This window comes from Alligator mississippiensis, chromosome 1, assembly GCF_030867095.1.
Source record: "Alligator mississippiensis isolate rAllMis1 chromosome 1, rAllMis1, whole genome shotgun sequence".
NCBI lineage: Eukaryota > Metazoa > Chordata > Crocodylia > Alligatoridae > Alligator > Alligator mississippiensis.
This window is the reverse complement of record NC_081824.1, coordinates 172,838,717-172,863,371: the sequence shown is the minus strand read 5'-3', so window position 1 is coordinate 172,863,371 and position 24,655 is coordinate 172,838,717. Positions and strand designations below refer to the sequence as shown.

The following is a 24,655-nucleotide window of genomic DNA, read 5'->3' as shown; positions in this document are numbered from 1 at the left end:
GTGTGTGTGTGTGTGTGTGTGTGTGTGTGTGTATTTGGGCTCACAAAAGCTTGTACTATCTATAGCTATATCTACTTTGGTTAGTTCATAAGGTGTAAATCTACCCTGCTTTCCAGTTCCTTTATCCCACAAATACTGGGCATTTTTTTCTTTCCTCAGAAGACCTTCTCTGAATTTCTGAGTAACATTTTGGGACAACTTATTTACACCTGCCACCATCGTTAAGCTAGTAAACCTCTGCAAGATGTTTTCCATGTTATACACAAGTCACAGCATAGGCTGCTTTAAATGATTCACGGTGGAAGTAAATCAGTCCAGGTAAGAAGTGTTCAGTCCAAGCCACCTCTTCACCAAGAAAGGAAAGGAACTAAGACAAGATAACTGGTGATAAGACTCAATATGAGACTTTTTTGATAGTGGTAGATATCCAAATAAAATATCTTCTGTTTGTTGATCCTAAAACTATGTTCCTTGCCTCACTCAACTGAGCGGCACCCAGTGAAAAAAAATGCAAACCCAACTGGGGGAGGGTCCATTACACTGGGGCAGGAGAGCCAGGGTGTGTTCAGTCAGTGCTATACAGGCCTCTTACTAGGCAGAACGCAGTTCAGAACACTACTTTAATCCTGAATAACCCCCTCTTTTAAACCTTAGATATACAGTAGTGTAAGAAGGGAAGCAGATCCTTTGTACATTACTTATAGGCTCCTGCTATTTCAGGACCATTTTTTTCTGAAGCTATTGCTCCATATCACTCCCAATTCCTCATCCCTTTGCAACTGGCAACCAGTTTAGGTCAATCAGTAGCACACAGGGGAGCATAAGTCACTCAATTTTGCTCCCATCATCATTAAACAGAGACTGGATGCTTTTTCAACTAAAGGGTAAAGCCACTCTCTACCAAGCAGAGCTGCTGCACTTCAGCTAACTGGCCTTCTGACTACCAAATCAAGGTGCTAGGGAAGGCATAACACGCTGCCTCCAACATAGAATTTGAACCCTATCTGACCAAAGAGTTTGTGTAAGGGAAGCAACAAGCAGCTACCATTTGTTCATGCCTCACCCTCTCCAAAAGCCTTCCAAAGTGATGTTTTGTCAGGTGCTTCTGAGACTAACACTAGAAGCTAGAGTTCTCTCGTCATTACTTGCATGTCCTCCTAGCATCCTGGAGAGCATTCAATGGGTATGCCTATTTAGTTTGTTTTAAAGGGACTCTGTTCTTTCCATCATGCATCCGGGACCACATATGTGAATATGAGACCGGTGAAAGAAAGCCTTGGGGGCTCAAAGCCATTTTTTCAGCCTGGTGGTCCTCAAACAGGTGCCTGCAGGCCAGGAGGCATAAGCAGGCCTATACTGGCAAGCCAGGTACCAAGTTTCCCAACAACAGTCCTACAACAAGCTAGCATTCACAACCCTAAATACTCAAAACCCCATCCCCACCATCACAGACCACCAAAACAGCAGGCCTGTGCATGAGAGGGTAAACATCGGTCAGCAAAACCCCCAAGCAGCTATTATAAATGCCAGTAAGCAAATAAAAAAGAAAGAAAGAAAAGCCTCTTTTTAAGATTGGTTGACAGCATCCCTCATGCCTGAAAATTCATAGGCCTGTCAAATTCCCCACCTCTCTCCTCCAGTTTAGCCACATATTCCGGCTCTTAAGTGACAGGTGCTCCTGTGCTGTAAATGTTTACAGGCTATAAAAAAGTCACTGCGGTTCAAAGGGAAAGAAACAAGCAAAACTTTCATGCAAGTTTCCTGGATTATAAAGCATATGCAGCACTCCCACCCTGTTTGCAAACAATAGAACATTCTCACCCTACTAACACAAAGGATTAGATTTCCCTGCTTGCCAGAGGAAACCCCTGCAGCACTATGCCCACCTATTCAAACTTCTTACCCCCCTCCCCCTCCCCCAAGAGAAAAAGAGTAAAAGCATTTGAAAGCCACGGTAATTTTTAGCTGCCTTAATATAATGTAACTAGAGCCAGCACCCTCAATGCCCCTATAGAGGTCTAACCAAAATCATTCCACAAGGGTCAAGAGATTCCTTCTGCAGAATAAGCCCCAAACCCTGCAGATCTCAGAGGAACATGCGGGAATGGCCAAGGGAACCCATGCTTAGATCCTATTCACCCATCCCAGTGTTTCTCCCTAGCATCCTAAACCCACTGGAGCTAGGACTTCCCTTCTGGATATTTGCTCTGAGAGCCAGCCCTCCACTCCTTCCCCTTTAAGGGATTCTCTAAAGGCAGAGAATGGAGGAGCCTATTTCCCTCCACCTCAGGCCCTCAGTCACCTTGGCTACAGCACTGCCCAGGCAGTACATTCTCCACACAGTGCCCAAGGTGGGCAGCTACCAGTAACTAACTTCTCTCCCCTATTTGGGGCAAAACTCAGGTGCAGCCGAACCTCTTTGTACAGGTCTTTTTTGGCTCATCTTGCTCGGTAGACAATAATAATGAAATCTGTGGTTGCAAACTAAATTTAGCCATTTTTTTCAGAATTTCTGGGTCCATTCAAACTTGAAACTGGAGTGAGGCAGGAACCCATCCCACCTCCTTTAGGTCCATACAGCTGTAGAGCATAATGCTTATTTGCAGCTCGGGTTCTGACTCCCAGTCTCCCAGTCTTACATTTTCATTCTCTTCTGAGATTTTTTTCTAGTTCTAAGAATGAGGCTAGTGCTTGGACTCGCCCCTTTTCATCCACACTTGCGGGGCAGAAGCAGTCATAAGTCTACATTAGTTTTGCTCATATCAGTGGCTCACATGCAAGGAGAGACAGAGGGGGAAGGGGAAAAACCCTGCAAGGGGAAGGAAAAAGATGAAGAAAAAAAAAATCAGCATCATGGAAAAATCTCTCAGGAAGTCATTTTTCCATCACAAACTTCTTTGTAAACACTGCAAGGTAGGAAACTAAAAACACAGCTGATTTAATAAAAGGAGCCTCTTTCAGCAGCAATGACAGGGCAAACAGATGCTGGGAACCTTTGGCAGAGGGATTAGCTGGGACACACCCTTCATTCAGAAGCTGATAAATGAATCTTGAACATTTGGCAGAGGAAGACAGAGAGGATAGGGTGATGTGAAGCAGCAGGACACAAGAACGGGCTCCATCTTTGAGAAAAACACCAGGAGGATGGACTGGCAAAAGAGGAGGGGGCTCCCTAAGCATGGCACTGAACCTCTATGCTGCACTGATATAGGCCACTCTTCAGCATAGTATTCAAGCATGCTCCAGTAGTTGATTAAACAACATGACTAACATCTGTCACACATTTTATTTCTCATCCTCCCCTCAGGGCAGAAGTGTTTGTACTAGAGCATTTTGTGTCAGAATGTTTTTAATGCATGCTAGCAAACGTAGTGCTAAATATGTTTACATGAAAAGTATGCCAGATCAAAGCAATGCGCACTGCACATTGAGTGGAAGATGGAAACATCTATTCATGATCAAGAGCTATAAGGACACATTCATCCTGGTCTTTAAAGTTAATGGCACCAGAAGTGAACTTAGACTGCCTTTTGTAAGTCAGGATGTATATCCATAAGTGCTGATGAGAAACACACAAAAACCCTAAGTGAATCTAATCAGCTGAGAGGCAAGTGACAAGACAGTAGGCAGGATGCAGTTGATCATCATTAATAACCACCTTTTGAGATCAAGGGTTTTTTATGAATATTACAATTGGTCTCCAAGCACTGGTACACAAGTAAAGAATTGATTATTTTCTCCTGAAGATCGTAGCACTGCACACCTGAGCTGGTGTGGTTAGCTTCAGTCAAGTTAGTGCTGGGAAAAAGTCTGTCCTGATGGCTCTGACTGGTGGAAAAGATGTGCAGATGTCCATGCAAGGGCACTCCCAGAGTAAAGTACACTTCTTGGTACTGAACCTTGTTCTCAGTCAAGGGAGCATCCAGTATCCCATAGGCTTATCCTATGGGATATATCCTTGCGTTAACCACCACAGTCTCATATCGATATGCCTTTAACCTCCTCACTGCGTCTGCCTCCTCATGGCTTAGGAGTGAGAGTGGCAAATATGCACTGGCCGGTACTGAAGACCTTACACTGCCTTGAAATATGCAAGACATTCTACCTTGCATGTCGATGTGCACTAGTGATGAACTCAAGTCAGCAGGCTTGAACTGAAGTACCCCCACTTGCCCTGCTGGTTGGGAAGAGATCATCTTTGGGAAAAAGAGACCCAGCTAAAAACTTCAGATCCAAATCTGACTTCTTCCAAAGTTCAGGGGTTTGGGGATCCAGCTTCATCATTCAGGCCCACCCTATTCACAACTGATCTCACTGCCCCAAACATCAATGAGGATTTCACTGCTGATTTAACTAGGAACAGGCTGCAAGCCTGAAAACATCAGGGCAGGCAATCAAGCTTAATTTAAATCATTGCCTTAGGAAGCTTTTCAGGACAAATACTTGGAAAGCAGATGAATTCAATTCTGGTGAGCAAAACCCAATAAGATAGCTAAGGGTGGGGGGAGGGCCTTCTCTTTCCCAGAGTTCAAGCCCTGGTCCCAGAGGCCCAAGAGCAGTCCATTTGGCAGGGCTTTTCCTGAGCCTGCTGCGTGGAAGATAAGGAATGCGAATGATTTCCTGGCTCAGTGGCATGTAGCTCCCCAAACATCTGACAGTTTATGTACTAGAGATTGTCTCCACAGAAACCTGGCGTGAAAGACCAGGACGCTAACCAGTGCCAATTTTCCAGTAGTGAGAAGCTGATCTTCACTCTCTCACACCCTCTACCCTCCTCTAATGTCCAACTTCAGACTCCTCCCTGATGACTTCCTCAAACCCCCTGAATGCATGGTCCCTCCTTCTAACCAGATGCAAGAGATGCTCTATTAACTCCCACACCAGTGCTGCATACAAGCACAGAAATACATGCTCCCTCCTTTACTGAAGTCATCCTAGCTAGTAGGTCATAGTAAACAGGAGGTCCCAGAGGAGATGACAAACTCTCATCACCACCGTTGGGCCCTTTCCTGTGTCCCCCAGTGCTGCATCTTGTGGTCCCTGTTATTCAGTGTGTATGTGAGGACACTGAGCAAAATTGTGCAGAGATCTAGAGCAAAGGACCACAGTATGCTGAGGACATACAGCTCTACCTCTCCTTGGCATCTGATCCTGGCCCCACAGTCTCAGTCCCTTCCCAGTGCCTGGCTGCAGTTCGGGACTGGATGTGGATGAATGAATCAAAACTGAATCCAGACAAGACAAAGGTGATAGTGGTGGATATACCACTTGACTTGAAGGAGCTTGGAACACTTATCATTGATAGGGTTCTGCTTCCCTTTGACACCCAGGTCCATAGTTTTGGGATGCTTTTGGATCCTCTGATGCACCTGGATATTCAGGTGGCTAGGAATGCCTTTCACCAACTCCATCTAGTGAGAAGATTGAAACCTCCCTTCTTTCAGATGTGGATCTGGCCACCATCAATCATGCCTTTGTAACCTTGAATCTAGACTAATGCAATGCACTCTACATAGATTGCACTCTACCATTCTGAAGCTGTGGCTGGGGCAGAACAAGACAGCCTGCCTTCTGACACATGTGGGTCACCAGGAGCACATAACTTTGGTGCTACAAATCTCCACTGGCTCCCAGTAGCTTTCCAGGTGCAATGCAAGGTGCTGGTTTTGACCTATAATGCCCTAAGAGGTCAGGAAGCCTATCTACCTGAAAGACCACCTTCTCCCTTACACCCTGTCACGATCCTTAAAAATCAGTCAAAACCAGCCGCCAGCAAGTACCATCACTACACCGTGACTACTTGGCAAAAAACATATGGGAAGTTTGTTCTCAGCAGTTGCTCCTCAGCTCTGGTGGGTCTCAAATTAAAGGGAGTTTCAAAGCCCAAGCATAGATATCTTTCATAAGCCCCATAAGGCTTTCCTATTTGGTCAAGCATTTAGCAACCAAACTTAGCCTAAGATACTGTTCAGGGGGTCTCTGATTTGTGTTGATACTCTAGTTCCCTAGAAAGTTGTTTTGCTCTCTTGTTGTTTTCTTGTTTTATAAACATGATTGTGTTCTCTTATTCTAAGCTGCCCTGAGGTTTTAATGGGAAGGGTAGCATAAAAAGAAACAGTACTGACTCACCACTCTCCTCACCTACCCTGAGCTACCTCCCAGATAAACTTGGGATAGAATTTTTGGAGATAGCTTTGTTTTTCAGTGGTATTAGTCTCAGGAGACAGAAACAAGGATGCTTCATCAGGTTATCTTCCTAGAGAGCAAAGGGTGACCTGGCAAAATGCCAAGGCACACCTTGCACACTTCTTGTGGGTAACAAATCATAGGCTACGGACAGACATTCAAAAAACCTGAGCCTAAATTGATTCAGTCTTTTCAGGTTAGGCTAGCCTGACTAGACGACACTACAGCAGTCCTCCCTTCCTTTCCATAGTGCTAAGCTGAGGGGAGGGAGTGTGACCAGGCCTGAACAGGACACTCTGATTAGGGAGGGGTTCCCCACCTTTGCTGCCCCTGGACAGTGAGGAAGCCAGCAGGGAGTTGATTTCAAAGTATTTAGCACACCATCAAGAAAACAAAAGTCTCTCTCATTATTTCAAGCTCTTAAACAACTTTTTTCAAGGAAGGAATGGAGGAACATTACCAACTGACCTGTTGATTACTTGCAAAAAGCCCTAAGCAGACACTGTCCTCTCTGCCTTATGCAGACACCTCTCAGACTTAGCTAGTATTCCACATGCTGGCATCAGCTGGTGCTGTGCAAGAGGGGAGGGGGGAATCTCTGCTTGAGCAGGGGTAGTGAGGGGAAGAGGGGGGCAGGAGAAAGCGAGGAAGACACTGCTGTGCCTGCCATCTCTGCAGGAGCTCCAGTGAGGGAGCAGAGGGGCAGGGCCAGCCCTGCTCTGGAACAGAGTGCCCAGCCCAGAGTTGTAAAGTATCTGGGATCCTGGGAGAGTCTGGTTTAAGTTAAACCAGGAAGGGGTCTGGGACAGATGTTGCATAAACCAGTTTGAGCCAGATCAATTAAGTCGGATACTACATTCAACCAGGTTTCTCTCAAACTGGATTCAGCCATTTTCAAACTGGTTCGTGTGCACTGAACATCTGTTCTGTTACAGGTTGAAACCAGTTTCTGATCACTTAAACTGGTTTATGTGCAGTGTCTGTCCTTAGTCTTAAATCTTACAAGGACTAAAAGCTATCAGGGTTTTTTCTGCTCAGACTGGCCCCTATTATGCTGCTGCTGCATTCCAGCTTTTTGAGAGCATTCTTCCACCTGGACAAGTTTCACTGTCTGATAGTCAGGGCTATGGCATGCAACAGTTAAGCCTACACAATGGATGTTGGAGATGTTATGGCTAGTTGAAATTTGGTCTATGCAAAGCAAGAAGGATTTTGCACAAGGCGCATGAACAATCCAGTTCAAAATCCATCTTAAAAAGGGATTGGGAATAGTAGTAGAATGGGTAATTTTTTTTTCTAAAACCTATACCTGGCCCTTCAGGAGTACAATTCAGGGAAACACTCTGAATCATTACCATATATAAACTAGACAGAAAAAAAAGCATATGAATAAAGTACACTAAATATCACTAAAGCCACTTACAAATATGGCATGCATTAGGCAAGCTGGAAAAGTATTTCCTGCTAGTTAAGCCTGGATTCAATACTAGTGTAAAACACATACATACACACACACACACCACTGCTGAAAGGTGGAGGTGCAAAAATCTCCAGTTCTTTGGTTGTCCCTAAAACACTCTGCTTCCTTTTAGATTTCTGGCAACACCCTTGTTCTCCTTACAATGGAAATACATGCAAATGAGAGGGGTGACCATGGCTGGATCACAAAGCCCCAGCTGTCACCAGTGCAGTCACCTGAAAAAAGAAATACTGAAGAACTAGTGTATTAGGTAGAACTAGTGTGTAAGTACAAGCTGGGAGAATGGACCAGTATCACAGTGATGCTGCCAGGCATACGAGGCAGAGGGGCAGCTGTGAATTCCAGTTGCCATGAGACCACAATTATGGACACACAACTGCCAGCAGCAGCTATTTTTCTTTTTCACCTCCTCTAAAGACTACCCTTGAGCAGTTACCCAGGTCACCCTGCCCTAGTTCTGCCACTGGAATGGAAGGTGCAACAAGGTCTTGGATGCCAGTTTCTTCATTCAGGTTCACATGCCTCTGGCTAACTTCAGTGGAAACAACATTATATAAGCTAAAGACAGAATTTCATAATTACAAACCTCTGTGATCACATATGAAACTGACCTCCAGTATCACACATGCTATGGGACTTCCCCAAATTATTTCCTATCAAACTAGGGCATATCTTTTAGAAAAATATTCAGTCTTGACTTTATAAAAATTCCAGAGATGGAGAAATCTCCAGGCCTTCAGTCAATTGTTTCTCTCTATTAAAAACTATGCATTTTATTTCTAATCTAAGCCTGTCCCACCCTTGAGTTTTGTTATACCTTTAATCAACTAGGCTGCAAAGCTCTCTTCTGTTAAATGTTCCATATGTACATACTGGTAGACTGCGACAAAGACATCCCTTAACCTTCTCCTTAAGTAAATATATTGTACACTTGGAGTCTTGCCCATCAGTACAAGGGATGAGATAGGGGTATCATTCTATCCCTCAACCCACAACTTCACAGATGTGTGTTATAGTCTGTTATGCTACGTATACTGCAAAAAACACTTGGCATCCGCAGAAAATCCTTCATCCAAAAGGTCTAAATTGGATCTAACTGGGCATGTCTACACAAGACAGTAAATGCACAGTAGACTAACTCTATTGCTTATTAGCACATCACAGCAAAAGCCATGCTAATGCACTAATGAACAGCAGAATTAGCCTACTGCACATTAGTGACAAACAAAAAAACTGCACTGGTACTACTTACTCAGTAGCATTGATTATGGTGCACTGAATTAGTACCTGTTATTACAGGTACTAAACTTAATGTGTTGTAATTACAGCACATTAATGAATATCTAGACAGGCTCACAAACAAGAAATTACTCCTCATAGTGGGCATGTCTACAAATGACCCCAACCGCTCAGTAACAACCACTACTGCACAGTCCCAGCAACACACAGGTAGTTTCTTACTCTACTGGACAGTAGCATTGGTGTCATAGTTCAAAACTACAGCAATGTAGTGTCAGAGCCTAGTGGTTGAGTGCCTCAGCACAGTGGAACTTTCTACCACAAGGCATGGTGAGATTTTGTACGAGGGAATTTCTCGGCACGGTGGAGAACCCCAGCGTGGAAAGGTTCCTGCCACTCATATGCAAATTCACATATTACTATTGGCCGGTTCTAAATTATTCCTATGTGGCGACTAGCAATTGGCTCGCTAGCCGTGTAAAAGGTTGGAACAGTTTCCGCCCAAGTTGGAGAACTCCGCGTCCATCTCGGAGTGAACGTGGCGGACTGATCAACCGCCGACGACTCCCCGTCGCCGACCATCCCAATGTACCCCGTGTCCTGCATGCTCGTGTTCAGACTCATTAGAAAGATACCTCGTCTTATCAGAGCTCCTCGGTTAAACTGTAACTGAAGTTTGAAGTTAACTTTCTTCCTACGCTGTACATCTCAACAGTGTAAGTAAAGCCATCTTTGTTTGAACCAGTACGCGTTTGTGCCTAATTCTACTCCAGCGGTCGAAAGTACCCATCTGTACGTTCTGGGTTTGTGGCCACAACCCAGCCGACCCTTTCCCGGATCCCCCTCGGCCCCCACATGTAGCAACTCGTGTAGATGCACACAGTGGTCCTAGGAGACCGAACAACATTAATCCTAAAGTGTAAATGCTGAGATTAAGGACTTTGTTCCAGATCACAAGTCAGTGGCTGACCCTGACTAGCACTCATATCCCCTGACTTTTCACCCTGCAACTTGACCTCAACCACAAGTCCAGTCTTCTTCCCTATGGGAGGATCCTTTCCAATCTGATCCAATGTGTATGCCAGCACACTGTGGGCTTTTGTGTAAGCTTTACAGTTCTGTGGTGAATCACCATTGGCCCCACAAGTTCAGGATTCTCAGTTGTTTCCTGTCCCTTGGATTAGTATCTTCACTAGGGCAAGAGGAGGCTGCTCTAAAAAAGTGCTCCTAAATCTTTTCCCACCCTAGAGTTAGATTGCTCACATGCATTTTGCTGACATCAAAAAGTAAAGCAAAGCTCCGGGTTTGTTCTTTCATTTAACGCTTAACTCCAGACCATTCTGAGGCCCAGAAGGAATGGCACTCATACGTCTCATTCCACAAGAGATCCACTAGTGTAGGCTCATTTCCTTGTGACTACCTGGATTCCACACATGTAAAGGGGTCTTCTAATCCCATGGAAGTAACGGCATGGGTCCTAGGTATTTTGTATAGCATGCAAGTTCCTTTCCCCCATAGACAGCTACATTGCCATCTTGCCACCAAGTCTACATTCGCTCTGGCCACTCATGGAAATAGCAGTTGTGGCTAGGAGCTAATCCTGCAAGGGGCAGCATTAAGCTATTGGGAGTTTTCTGTTGGGTGGATTTTCTAGCACCGCAGGTCACCTAGACAACCAGCTGTTCCCAGACTGTTCCACGACCATGACCAACCAACCATGTCACTGGGCTACTTGTGCTGACTTAAGACCATGTTACATGCCTGTAATCGTCCACTTCTTTTCTCCTCAGTCATGTTTGCCCATGTGTGTACCACACAACAAAAGGAGAACATAAGCCTCACAATGAAAGCGACGCTATACAGGCAGTATAAATGCAACCCCTCCAAACATGGCCTCTCTCCTTACTTCCTGTAAGTAGAATTCAAAACATTCGAATACTCTAATACTCAGACCTTCCTAGAGCAGCTGAAGTACTCAAGATTGCTCACATACAGGATATGTCTCTGCCATATGGGCATACTTGGCCAGATGCTACTGCTGCACATACGTCAGATACCTTGACAGGCATCCCCAACCCATATCCTTGCATTCTGTGGGATTTGGTGTTAGTCCTCCCTTAATGCTCTCTTCCTTGTGTCTTACCAATGGCCCCAAAAGTTCAGGATTTTAAGTCATTTCCTGTCCCTTGGATTAGCATCCAGAGATGTCCTGTTTACATTTCAGGACTGTGGTGAAAATAAACACCATAATGTCAGGACATTCCACCAGCAGGATTCAAACACAGTCATGCTGTGCTTCAAGCAGGATGCTGAACAAAGTACAATATTAATTTATTTTTTATTCTTTTCTTTTATTTCAGCATTACTTCATGAGGACAGCAGGGGGCACCTGCTGGTGATTTAATTAATATGAGTGATTGATTCACAGAATAAAGAGGATATTTACTGTTGAACCTTAGTAATTCGCACTCAAGACTGCAAGACCCACATCTAAATTACTTCCTAGCTTGCTGAAGTCAATAAGTGAACAAATGCACTAAAGAAGCAAGGGTTTTTGCATCACAAAATGGACTTGGTTCACCTCTTTTGGAGATTTTTTAGCTCAAGTCAATTTATAAAATTGGATAACTGTCCTTCTCCCTATTTTGCAGATGAGGAAATGAAGGCAGATGTGATGGAAGCAAATTTTCCACAAGTGTGCCACACTGGGCACATCTACACGAGCAATTAATGCACCTGAATAAATTGTTCATGCCAGAGTTTACTGCTCCCAGGCACAGCATTCATACATGTGCTCGGGACTACAGCACACTGAGCCAAGGTGGGAAAGCCCTGGCTGGCAGGGGATCCAGAGGCTCAAGCCTGCCAGCCTGGGGCTGCTCCGCCCCAACTTAATGTGCTGTGGAGGGCTGGCTATGGCATGAGGGTGCTACAGTACAGGGCTAGCCAGCCAGCAGTGCTGCCCGAAGCACCTTCAGGCCTCAGTCAACCCCGGTCAGCATCTACACCTGGGTTATAGCAGAGTAAATAACCACCATAAGGTAATGCTAGTGTCAGGCAGTACTATCCTATGGCAGAGTTATTTTTTTCCGAACTAAATAGCGCTGCATGTGTAGCGATGCTTTACTGTAGAGCTTATTAGTCAATTACACAGTAAAGCACACATGCAGATATGCCCACTGAGGACTAAATTATGCCTTACCTAGAGTCTGGCTAATAGCATATTTAAAGCCAAAAATTTATTTGAATGATTCATAAAGGTACTAGCCAATGTGTTATAGAATTTTTTTCTAGAATAACAATATCTGACTAAGCCAGAGACCTCACTACAGCATCTGCTACCAAGTCTTTGCCAAGAGAGAATTTAAGTAGGTTTTAACATTTTCAGACTAGTAAAAGGCCTATTAGAAAAGTTCTACAATTGTAATTGATATAAGTCTGCTTCTGTCCATGCATTTACGCAGTATTTTACAAAGGAGATTCTGCCTTCCAGTTTTAATATTAACTATTCATATTACAAAGATGGATCCCCTTTAGAGACACACATTGGAAGGCTAAGAATAAAAGACCAAATGCTTCCCAAGTACCAGCATGTACTGAGTCAGTAAGACTGGAGGTAGAAAAGATCCATGAGTTCATGTAGTGCAGCTCGGTATTTTTCACAACATATTCACTTGCATTTGGTCCAGTCCAGGTCTAAGCAATTCCATCCATGTGGTAGGGCTTCAGCTACTACCAGCAAGACGGAACAATGTGAGCTTGGGACTTAGTCCACCACATGGAAGAATACAATCAGAAATGAGAATGCTATGCTGCTGTTTCAGCTCAGGGAAGAGGTGACTTTTTTTACTATTGAAATGTATGAAGCAGAGTTCAGCAGCCAGGGTCTGCCTGGCCCATGGCACTGGAGTAGAATAGCACGGTTCTCCTCTCTTGCTTACTGCTCAGGTAGGCAAGTTTGCTTTCAAGGCATTGGTCAGTGTTACTACCTCTGGGTTTTGAAATGACAAAAAGTATGGATTATCCAAGGTGCTCACATAGAGACCTTGAAGGCCATGTGGAACCTCCAGCTAGAGTAGGGAATACAGTCTACTAACTCCCAAGTGGGTCAGGCAAGTAAACGCATATTAGAGCAGTGTTCCAGATTTGGCACAGACTACTTACACATGTTCTGGAGTTAGTAACCATCCACAAAAGCTGAAAGTGGCTCAGATCCATTCTTACTCTAAAACTGCCTCTTCCCAGCAGTGCTAGCTAGACACATGAACGCTTTGCTTGGACACCTCCAAGGGAGTGGGGGGAAGTCAAAGCCAATGCAAGGTGTTGTCTACCCTATCTGATTAATTTGATTCATTAGAAATGCATGCAAGCAGGCTTAAGCCTAAGCACATCTAGAACACAATGCAGTAACAATCTATTTGTCAAGAGCTTAATACTAACAGTAGGCTCCAAATCCCTGGTGTTTTGCCCAAAGATTGGATTTTCTTTGGCCCTTTAAGTTTAGCAAATGTATTGTCAGAGAGGCTGGCTACCAGTGTGTTTTATCCTTATATGTGGGAAGGTGTTGATTTAAACTATGTGTACCTCCATATTAGCTGGCTAGGGACTGTGAATCCATATAAAACAAGATAGCTACTGATGATCAACAGCAAATGAGTTTGGTGGGTCTCAGTCCATTTCCTGGAGGACAAACTTCCATGTCACAAAACCAAATGCCACAGCTGGCATTAATCAACCTCTCAGCCAGTGGCCTCTGTAGAGTTGCCCAGAGGTGAATGAACAGAGACCAACCCTGCCCTATCCCCACTTTCAGATTATCCTGAGGCTACTGACAAGATAGATCATGGGGGATTGTTGGCCCTGCCACTGCCCTTACCTCTTCCTGCCTGCAGGATTCTCGCTCCCACACCTCATACAAATAGTGCATTTACTTTAAAAATAATCAGTGAGCCTCAGTGTAAAATAAAGTGCATGCTCACTCCTCTGAGAAAAGCAACTGGAGCTGATGCCATTTATAGTAATTTAACGTGTCACTGAATAGCATCATTTTTATAAATACACTGAAAGCCGGACATGAAATAACTGGTTAACAGCTCCCTAATCACACGGGCTTCCTCTGCTACACATTTTTCTTATTTATCCAATGGCTTCTGTTTTATATCTAGTTCACTAATGGAAAGGAGGAGGGGGAAATTGGCCTAAACTGATCCAGCAGATGCACAGTGCTGGGGCCTCAAACACAGGCTTCTTTTCTGCAGCCACAACAGAAAAAGGCATTTCAGCAGAATTCTTTCTTTGCAGAAACTACCACAGAAACACATTTCCCTCTGTTCAGAGCCACTCAAAATAATTGCAGTTCAAATGCCAAGAGAATATTTGGTGCCTCCTGCATTTAGAGACAGAGAGTAGAAAACACTGAAGAAGAGTCCCAGGACAGCAGTGTGGAGACCAGAGGCATAGCACGGCAGCTCTGTGCCCTGGGTAGCAGTAGAACATGGGGCAGGCAGCACCGGCTGCTATACTGCCAGTGGCATCATCACAGCCAGCTGCTACATAAACTAGCAGCTATTTGTGTGCTCCTCAACCCCCAAGGCTAGGGATAGACATTCAAAAAGCCTAAGCCAGAATTGATTCAATCTTTCCAGGTTAATCTAACCTGGCTAGGCTGAACTGGTTTGAAAACTGGACAGACATTCTGTCTGGACTGAGGAAGTTTAGGCACATGCCTGAAATGGCTCAGGCTAGAATCTGGGGCCACTAGAGCAGCCCTCCCTTCCCTTTTGCAGGGAGCTGAGCTAAGGGGGGCATGGCCAGGCCGTTCTCATTAGGGAGGTCTGCTTGCATGGTCCCAGGCTTTTCCCAGCTGGCTGCTCAAGGGGTGGAAGTGTTGCCAGCCCCCAGCCCCAGCCCTAAGCAGTCACTGTTCTGTCTGCCTGCCCCAATGAAATTGGGGAGACACACATCTCTCAACATTAGCTAACCTAGGGTCCATGGGGCTGGGGTCCCTGCTGTGGGAGATCAGAGGGAGGGAAGGGGAGATTTCCTGCTTGAGCAGTGCGGGGAGGGGGATGCCAGGCAGACACTGCTGTGTCTGCAGTCTCTGCTGGAGTCTTACACAGCATTAGCTAGCATACCACATGTTAGCTATGGTCCGTGCTGTGACAGAGAGGAGGAAGGGATCCCTGCTTAAGCAGCGAGTTGTGAGGGAGTGGGGGGAGCAGGGCATGTGGAAGCCAGCAGACCCTGCTGTACCTGCAGTCTCTGCCAGAGCCTTGGCCAGGAAGCAGAGGGGAAGGGCCAGCCCTGCTGTGGAGCAGAGAACACTGCCCAGCCCAGAGAGCATGCCAGGATGCTAGGGGACTCTGATTTAATTTAAACCAGCAAGGGGTCTGGGACAGACATTGCATAAACCAGTTTGAGCCAAACCAGTTAAGTCTGATACTACATTCAACCAGGTTTAATCTCAAACCAGTTTCAGCCATTTTCAAACTGGTTTCTGTGCACTGAACATCTATTCTGTTACAGGTTTAAACCAGTTTCTGATCACTTAACCTGGTTTGTGTGTAATGTCTATCCCTAGCCTAAAAGGTGACACTCTGGGCTGCTGCCAATGTTGCCCCCTAGCTCCCCTCACTTACACTACTGGTTGAGACCACAAGTTAAGGCCCTTCATGGATCACAAAATATTTTAAAGACACACAAAATGCAGAGGGATTAGTTTTTTGACACAAGCTGCCCTTTGAGCCAAAGATATTTAGGTGTTTTAGAATTATTCATCTGCTTGTAAGAAATTAGGCACTGTAAATGCATCTGCAGATAGGAGTAGCTGCACTGTGAGATGCTGGAAACTGCAATATTTTGAAAGCCCACAAGGTCTGTGCAAATTGGACATGCAGGTTTTTGCAGATCAGCTCTACAGATCTTGGCTTCCATGTGTGTGCTGTAGAGACCTAAGGATGTAGGGTCTTTTGAGGGACCTGTCTGCCTGTGTTTGAGCACATAACTATTCAACAGTCAGCTCTCTCTGTGCCTCTCCTTGAAATGGCACACACAAATTGAGAGACTTTCTCAAACACAAAATACCATGCTAGGGAGAAGAATCAGAGGATGATTTTCCCTAACCCTTCACCATGAGAGCAAGAGAAGGGCATGTACACCCACTGCAAAGCTACACCTCCACATTACTGCAGTTTCTGCATTTGCCAGAGGATATCTGAGGCATACTATAGTCTTTTGCCTTCTAACATGTTTCTCAATTAGCTGTGGAAAAGACTGTCTGCTCTTAAGACAAGATGTGGGAGACGCACTTGAATGATTCGGCTTGTTTTCTCACAGAGGAATGGGCAGCTTCCATGTAAATTGAAGATGGATTCCTAACTTTTACAGGCAACTGCTTAAGGCAGCCCCATTTCAAGCATATCCAAATATGGATCAGAAGCGTATCCCAATGGAAAGGGAAGAGAGGTCTGGACTGAAACCGAGAAAGTAACTCACTGTGCAGTAAAGACATCTTTAGACTGAGTTCACAGAGGAGGTCTGTCAGGCCGATTGAAGCATGAACTGCAACCATGATCTAATTAACACTCCAAGCACAACCCCTTTTTAGCCATAGGAAAACATCATCACAGCACAATGCAAGGCCTCTGATGCTGAGTTAGCAGGCTAAAGAGCAAAGTGAAGCTTACACTGATACTGGACCCCAGTGAAAGTAGAAATGATCAGCTGATCGTTGATCAATTACAGCTGCTTAAAACCATGGTTCTCAACCTTCTTACGCTTAAAGCACTCCTCATTAGACTCAAGGCACCCCTTAGAAAATGCTAGCTCTTTGCTTTCATTCTTGTTCTGACTACCGAAAAAAATAGAGCAATTCTTCTGTTGCAAAGACCTCAGACAGACCACAGCCGGTCAGAATGTTTTGGACACTATGGATTCCTATTTGAAATCTCTGAGTTTATGTTGTGAATCACGTTTGCACACTTAATGGTGCTTACATTGCTTGGAATCCTACAGCACTCTCAAAAGGATCTTAAGGCACCCCTGGGTGCCATGGCACTCTGGTTGAGAATCACTGGCTTACAAAAAGGCCCCTGTGCTGACAAAACCTCCTTCCACCCAGTACATCATCAAACGCACCCAGATAGACAGCCAGTCAGAGGGTTATCAGAAGCATTTGTAGCACATATTCCCTTCTTCAACTGAAAGGGAATTATTGACAGGGTAGTGTGCTGTGGAGGGACACAGCAGCCCAGCGGCCACCTCTGTCCCCTATAGAGTCAGGCCCAGTCAATCAATTACTTAACTATATACAAATGTATTATTACAACAAAACCATTAAAGGGTAAGGACCTTTAATATATATATATATATATATATATATATATATATATATATATATATACACACACACACACACACACACACATACACACACATATACATATACACACACACACACACACACACAGAAATTTACAAAACAATGAACCCTATACATATACACACACACAAACCAATTATTATTTAAAAATACAGATGAACAATAGAACAACCCGGAACAAAGGATACTGATTGGGCAACTTTATAACTCTATTAGTATACAAATTATTGCTTCAACTTATTCACATAGACTATAAGGCACAGTCTACAAACATAACCAGCAGTCCTTAGACTACCTGGGTGCCCTCCAGGGCAGGGGCCCCACTCCCAAGGTACCACTACAGGAAAGGAGGTGGGGGGAAAGAAAAGGAGAGGGAGACCCAAAGACTCCCAAGTTCCCCCCTCTATCATCCAGAAGCAGCCCATGTGGTGCCCCTTCACAACCCTGGGGACTCCCTCCCCTGCTGGGACCCTCTCTCCAGGGTAATTTACTACTCCACAGTCCTGGAGGGTTGCCTCCCATTCTCCAGGTTCAGCTGTATTCCCCACCGGGCTTTCCTACCACCTGACTCTCCTGCCGCCGGCCTGGCTTATGGCCACGTGCGTCGCTGTGTGTAGTGAGCACTTTGCTTTGTGCTAGGGATTAGAGGCCCGGACAGCCTTGTGCAGCACAGGGGCTTGGTCTGCTCCCAGACCCTCTGGTCTCCACATCGTCTGCACTGAACTGCTGTCCCGAGCCACCTTGAGCGGCTCCCAGGGTCTCTCACCCTCCATGCAGTGCCTCCTGCACCAAGCTCCCAGCCTCATGCTGGGGGCTGTGAACCCGAGCTGCCTAAGGGGCTCCAAAGATCTTGCTCCATGCACCAGCCTGTGCACCGTGTTTCTGGCCACACACCAGAGGTTACAGACCCAAGCCACCCCACGCAGCTCCCAGGGTCTGGACACCGCGCGCCATGCTGCACACTGCGACCCTAACCACTGGAGCTGTCCGCTGCTCCCTGCTGATAGGAGTCTTCAGGGGCTCTTCCTGGGCTACTGCTTCACCCTGCTGAGTAGCTCTCCTCAGCTCTTCTAAGCCCCACTCTTCTCTGTCCCAGATGCATCTGCCCCTCGTGCTAGACACGCTGCTCCTTTTATACTGTTCAGGGTTCTGCCCCTGAAGTCTTCCAGACCTGACAGTTTGCAGTCTTCAGTCAGGTCCGGGAGAGCTCTTCTCCCCCTCCCCTCAGGAAAGGGACGTGACTTCATTTCTCTTGCTGCCTGCTCTAGTGGCTTAGGTGAAAATCATAACATGGGCCCATTCTGCTCTACCAATATTTCTCCTGCCATTTCAACTGGAGACTGCAACTTTACTTCTTGTACTAAAGAACTGTGAATGCTGTCAAACAACTCTAATTTTGCACAGCAGAGTTGCATTATCAGTAGTAGCACCATGAGATTTCCATTTAAAATTTCTTTCAGATGCCATCAGGATGAAAGCCATTGTAGGAATTCAACATGTGCACAGTGCAATTAAGGGGCATGAATTCAAAAAGAGAAACTTGGCCTTAGATCCCCTTCATGGGGGCGGGAATCATATAACAAACCCCCTCCCCTGTGCCTTCACAGAGCACATGTTTTACATCTATGAGAACTTGGAGGCTGGCTTATTCCTCACACATGAGATAGCAGCATACCCCACAGCTGTGGGCATTCATCGTTAAAATTCCTTAACTTGTTTGCTGAATTGAGATTTTGAAAGGAAAAATTATGCATAGAAACTTCTGGTTGAAGAGAAATGGTTAGAAATGGTTAGTCTGATAGTGCATAAGTAAGAATACAGGAGTAACAGATGCCTATGCAATACCTGAATAGTACAGCACCTAGAATAAATTCTGCTTTCAGTTAGACCTGCAGAATTCACTGGACTTCAATGTACTCAAAACATCAGGACATCACCCCAAAGGGTATAAGACGACAGGGGATGCTGTACAAATTAAACTTGCATTCTAGTTCACCAAGGATGCACAAGTGGTGATTTGAGCAACAATCGGCTCCCTTGTCTGCATTTTACCCTTAGGATTGCAATAGGGAAGATAGTTTTAAAGTTTACTATCCTGAACAAGGCATTCCACAAACCCTCAGCTAAAAACCTGTAGTACAATAGCAGAGTTTGTCGAAGTGAGGACTAAAGTAACTGATAGGATTCTTGATAACTGATGGCATCCATTTCCAATTACTCTGATGTCACCTTACAGCCTTTACTGCCAATGCTGATAATCCAGGTGTTGAGCTAACCAACCTCAACAAGTTTGAGACAAGTCCACCATCCTATTTCTCCATACCCCTAAAACTAGCTGGAGAGCTCAGAGCCACCACCTCAAGGTCATGGGCAGAACAGCTTCAGAGATGGACAGAAAGCCTCACCGCTTCCTCTTGCTCCATCAACACTGACCAACAGCTCTACCTAATCAACAGTAATCAGTTATTCAAGACAGCATGAGGACAGGGCAGAGGAAGTAGTAAGCTACAAGTCTGTCACTGAATGAAGCAATGCTTCTGCTCACATACCATAGCACTGGCCTACTGCACATTCCAGAGTGAGACTTATTCATGCTTAATTCGCTGCTGGCTTCTGTAGCTAGAGTACTGTACGCTAGAAGGAACTGAGGATAAGTAGTAGTAGTAGTAGTAGTATGTGTTCCTCTGCAGTAAGCCTGCCTTTGGCTTTCAGAAGAGGCCAAAAGTAGATCCCACCAGGCTACAGGTTGGCATGAATGAAAGAACATCTTAAATAAAATGGAAAACTGTGTAGGTTTTCCCCACCTTCTTGCCACTGGGACCAGCATGCTGGGACACTAGCATTCCAGGCCAGTCCTGCTGAGTGAAGACTGAGAAATCCAAGATAATCTCAAAACCAACCTAAAGACTCATCTGTTCAAGGTTTACAAGTATTTAGCCACAGTCAGAAAATGCTGCTAAAAATCCCAAGCTAGCAAAACCAGTACTCTTAGCAGTATCAGTTTCTCCCAGCTCACTTTTATATCAAGTGCTCTCCTGTTCAGGCTATAGGTTTCTTGGAGCAGAGGCTGATTTTCTTCCTTTATTCTGTGTTACTAAACTGAGGAATAACAGACAAATCTGTATTGGCACTGTGTTCTGTGGCTGGGCCACAAGCCTCAAAAGCATGTCAGAAATACTCTCACCCTAAACATACCTCTCCATTGCTCACTGTGTTCTCAGTTACAGCAGTTGCTGAACTACAAGGGATTAGCTTGCCTTTGAACCCATTGATTATGATCTCATTATTATAGCAACACCTTCCCAGAAACACCCCGAATACTGGACCACCCAGGATTTGCGCCATAATAAGGCAAGTGAAATGCAGAGATGGGGGGGGCGGGACGACAACACAAGGAGAAAATGAGATAATCTGAGGTTATAAACTCTGAAGCTCCTCATATCAGATGGGTATTGTCATAACCGATAGTGATGTGTGATGAACTTGTGTGTGTGCAAACAGGGTAATAACCTGGCACATCATTCATGTCCAAAGTAACATCAAACTGCAGATGGTAGGATATAGCCAGGTCACATAGGAACATGGCTGCTTCTCATACTTCTAGGCTAGGTTAGGCTCATTCAGTCAGAGGAATCATGGGGCTGGAAGGAAGAGTCATCTAATTAACCCTTGCATGAATGCAAAGATCCCCAGATCACAGGCTTTATAATGCTTAGGCACTTGCACATATGACCAATTTTTACTTACCACCCACACACAAGGCAGGAGTTGCTGAAACATGGCCTTTTCTAGATTGAGGGCTTAATCAGCAACTCCATCTTGATGCAACACAGCATGGACTGAACTTCAATATAGAAATCTTTGGGCTTGTTCAGGTAAGCTAGGAGCAGGAATGCCTAGGTACACCAGGAATCTCTGCCCAGGGAATCTACTCAACCCTAATGTAGAACTTCTTGCATTGCAAATACAGTCCATTCTATTAAGGAATGGGAATTATTCCTATTAAAAGAATAGGAAGGGACTGCAGATCATCCAACCTGTCTCTGGTTTTGTTTGGGGGGGGTTGTATTTTTTTTTAAATTAAGAGATAGGCTGGCAATTTTCACCCAGTAATTTCTATAAACTCATCACTTCTTCCATCCTATAAGAAATAGAATGGTTAGAAGAGAATTTGGTGAAAATTTTATTGCACAAAAGCCCTTTGGTAATTTGTCCTGAATCCCATCTGGTAAACCATGCATTTCCCTCGAGGCAGAGAGCGCAGAAGACATTCTACAGCAAATTGAACTATAAGCAAAACCAACCTTTAGATCCACATTTATATGTTGCATTGACTCGTATCATCTTACCCAAGGACTGCAAAGTGCCACATGAGCATTATGGATGTAAGAGCAGTCATTTTTCACTCTCTCACAGATGGGAGAAATTTAGATAGAAAGAGATACAGCAACATTTACAGTTACTTAGTTTTAGTACTGGGAACAGAACAGAGATTTCCTAACTTCAAGATATAGGCATTAGTAAAAGACTATCTGTCCTGCCTTTAGGACAGCAGACCTCATTAAAACTGTTCCCTGCAGTAGCTAGACAAGTAACTTTCCAACCACTTCATATAGCAATGGCCAGACTGGATCAATCTGACTTCCTGTCTCATATAGGTCAGGGAATTGCACCCAGTGATATAGCACTATGTCCACTTTGCATTGAAAAAATAGACATAGATGGATTGCCGGTCTGAATAAGTGTTGCATACAGGATCTGTATGGGATGAAGTGGAAAGAACACCACGAGGTTTAACTCAACTTTGAACCCATTTCTTTATTACATGCTTGTACTGTATTCTTTAGGATATAAACTGATCCTGAATTGAGAACAATGAGAACCTCCCCTACTGTAAGTGAATCATTTGTGTACAGGGTTTAGAGATACCTGTATGGAATAGGAGGTAATGTGCCTTCACCAAAATGATCCGATACTGCCCTCCATGTCCAGGGATAGATTCCAGAGACAGGATTCCAGTCCAAATGAACCACTAGTCCCTCCTGGCATGATAGTTCCTACATTAAAAAAAAACAAAACTTTGCTACTGTTACAGGATTTTCCAGCCTCTGTTCCTGCCCAAATTTAGCCATGATGTCTGTTTAAATTGCTGCCAATGAGACATGCTGTAATGCCAGGGCCTACCACAGAAAGATGGGAAAGAAGGTACAGTGGAACAAGAGAGGGGTTAACAAAAAAAACAACCCAACAAACCACAAGAACATTGTACTTGGCTGTACAAGCAACCTTCAAATGTGTCTCCAGAAACGTCCCCAATTACCAATGGTAATAAAAACCTCCCAATGAGGAAAACAGGTATCTTCTACAGAACCAGAAGTTCTCACTCCCTAAATTAAACTCAGTGCAAAATTCAAGAGAACTCTTTCCTTTTTGATAAATTAAAGCAAAACCTAAAAAGTTCAATCTTCCAGGCATTTAAAGATCAATGTGGGTATGGCTTCACTCAGTGAAGTGGAGTGACCCAGAGGAGCTTAAAAAATAGACAGGTGTCAACAGGACTTGAGGACAGCATAGAAAAAAGGTGCTAGGATTCATATGAGTATTTAGTCTGAAAACTAGAAAGAGCAAAGATTTCATTGGTAAGTTTAAATCAGTCAGTTTCACATCTTAGTTGGAGGCTGGCAACTGGTTAGTATAGCCAGATCCTACCTGGTGACTTTATTAGGAGACAGAAACTAAGATTAGAATGATCCACTGGTATGCTGGTACTAGGTTTGAAGAGGAAAACTGTCTGGCTCAGCCAGGCAACAGGGCTTTAAAAACCAGGTACAAGATGCTCCCATAGATTACCTTGAAGAGTGTGTCCATTCTATCCAGGTTCTCACATTGCATCTCTTCACTATCTTGAATTTTTGAGCAGCAATTCAGGATGCTGCAGGACCAACCAACAGAACTGCACCTTCAATCATTTCCCAAAGGATTGACAAGGGCAAAAAAACAGGCTTCCACAGAAGTTCCCCATCTCCTATTGCATTGTTTGGTCATCATATGGCCTAAAATACAATGGGGTGAGTGGGTGTCCATGTGTGTGCGCACACATGTACATGCATACATACATCTTTTTTTGTTTGTTTTTATTGGCTTCAGCCCTCTTTTGATGTAACTGGTACACTTCAGCATCTGAATCTCCACATGCTGAGCATGGGTTATTATGCTTTAATTCATAATATCATTTTCACAGTGCCCAGGGATTTAAATTACATTCTTCCCTAATTTGGAACCACCTCATGTGACCTGTAACACTCAGCCATAAATGCTGGTATGGGGGTTTACTTCTGCCTTATTTCCAGACGTTCTTTCGTAATGCCTGAGCTACGTGCTAGAACAAAATGCCATAAAAAGAAAGAGGTTTAAATAAAGAAAAAGACAGAGCAAGCAACAAACCTTATCTTCCTATCTGCATCATAAAAATTTAAAGCCATATGGCCCACTGCAAAAGAATGCACTTCCTGGAGGCACTGTGCCGTGTCACTAATTCACATATACAAGATGTACTGTACACAATCTGAAGATCACAAAATCCCACTGCCAGTTAGCAGGCATGGAAAACTCATGTTTCACAGCCTGGACATTATCATATGGGTATGTTTCACAACATAGAAGAATAGCTGATTCAGGACTTCTCAAAAAGGCAAAAATATAAAAATATTTTCCAAGTCCTAGGATGAGTGAATTCTATTCAAGACAGAGAAAAGTATGTTCATGCTATTAAAAAAAAAGAGCTGGATGCAGGTATGTGTTTTAGATGGTAAATTTGTTTGTACACAATGATGCTGGGAAGAAGAACAAGCATGTGCACATGTATATGGGAAGGGAGGCATATGCTCATGTATTTGAGCATATATACATGCAAGTGCATACCCTAGGAGTACATTTGTGCTGTTAATGTAAGCATGCCAATAGATTTGCCACTAGAAGGACATAAGAGCAAGCACGCACATTTTGCCTCATCCCTTTTCTGTGTGCATGAATACATGCACGAGCACACACAGGATCCTAGGAAATTAGGGCTGGAAGGTACTTCATGGCTAGGGACAGGAGTTGCACATAAACTATTTTAAGTGATCAGAAACTGATTTAAACCTGGAACAGAACAGAAGCTCAGTGCATATAAATCAGTTTCGAAATGGTTGAAACTGATTTAAGATAAACGTGGTTGAATATAATATCAAGCTTAACTGATTTGGGTCAAACTGGTTTATGAAACTTCTGTCCTGGACCCCTTCCTGGTTCAAGTTAAGTCACAGTCCCTCAACATCCCAGCATTTTGCAGCCCTAGGCTGTGCTGTGCTGTGGTGTCTGCTCCAGAT

The 24,655-nt window shown here is 44.4% G+C and overlaps 1 protein-coding gene across 6 annotated transcripts in view; it reads right to left on the bottom strand.

Moving 5' to 3' along the window:
- Positions 1 to 24,655, bottom strand: part of DAAM2 (dishevelled associated activator of morphogenesis 2) — a 308,724-nt gene that overhangs the window by 193,411 nt on the left and 90,658 nt on the right. For 2 of the 6 annotated variants that reach the window (XM_019483067.2, XM_019483068.2), the window contains one exon: positions 22,215 to 22,342. The exons of the other annotated variants lie outside the window; for them this stretch is intronic. The gene's annotated coding sequence lies outside the window, so the exon portion shown is untranslated. The remainder of the gene's footprint in view (positions 1 to 22,214; positions 22,343 to 24,655) is intronic. 6 annotated transcript variants of the gene reach the window in all.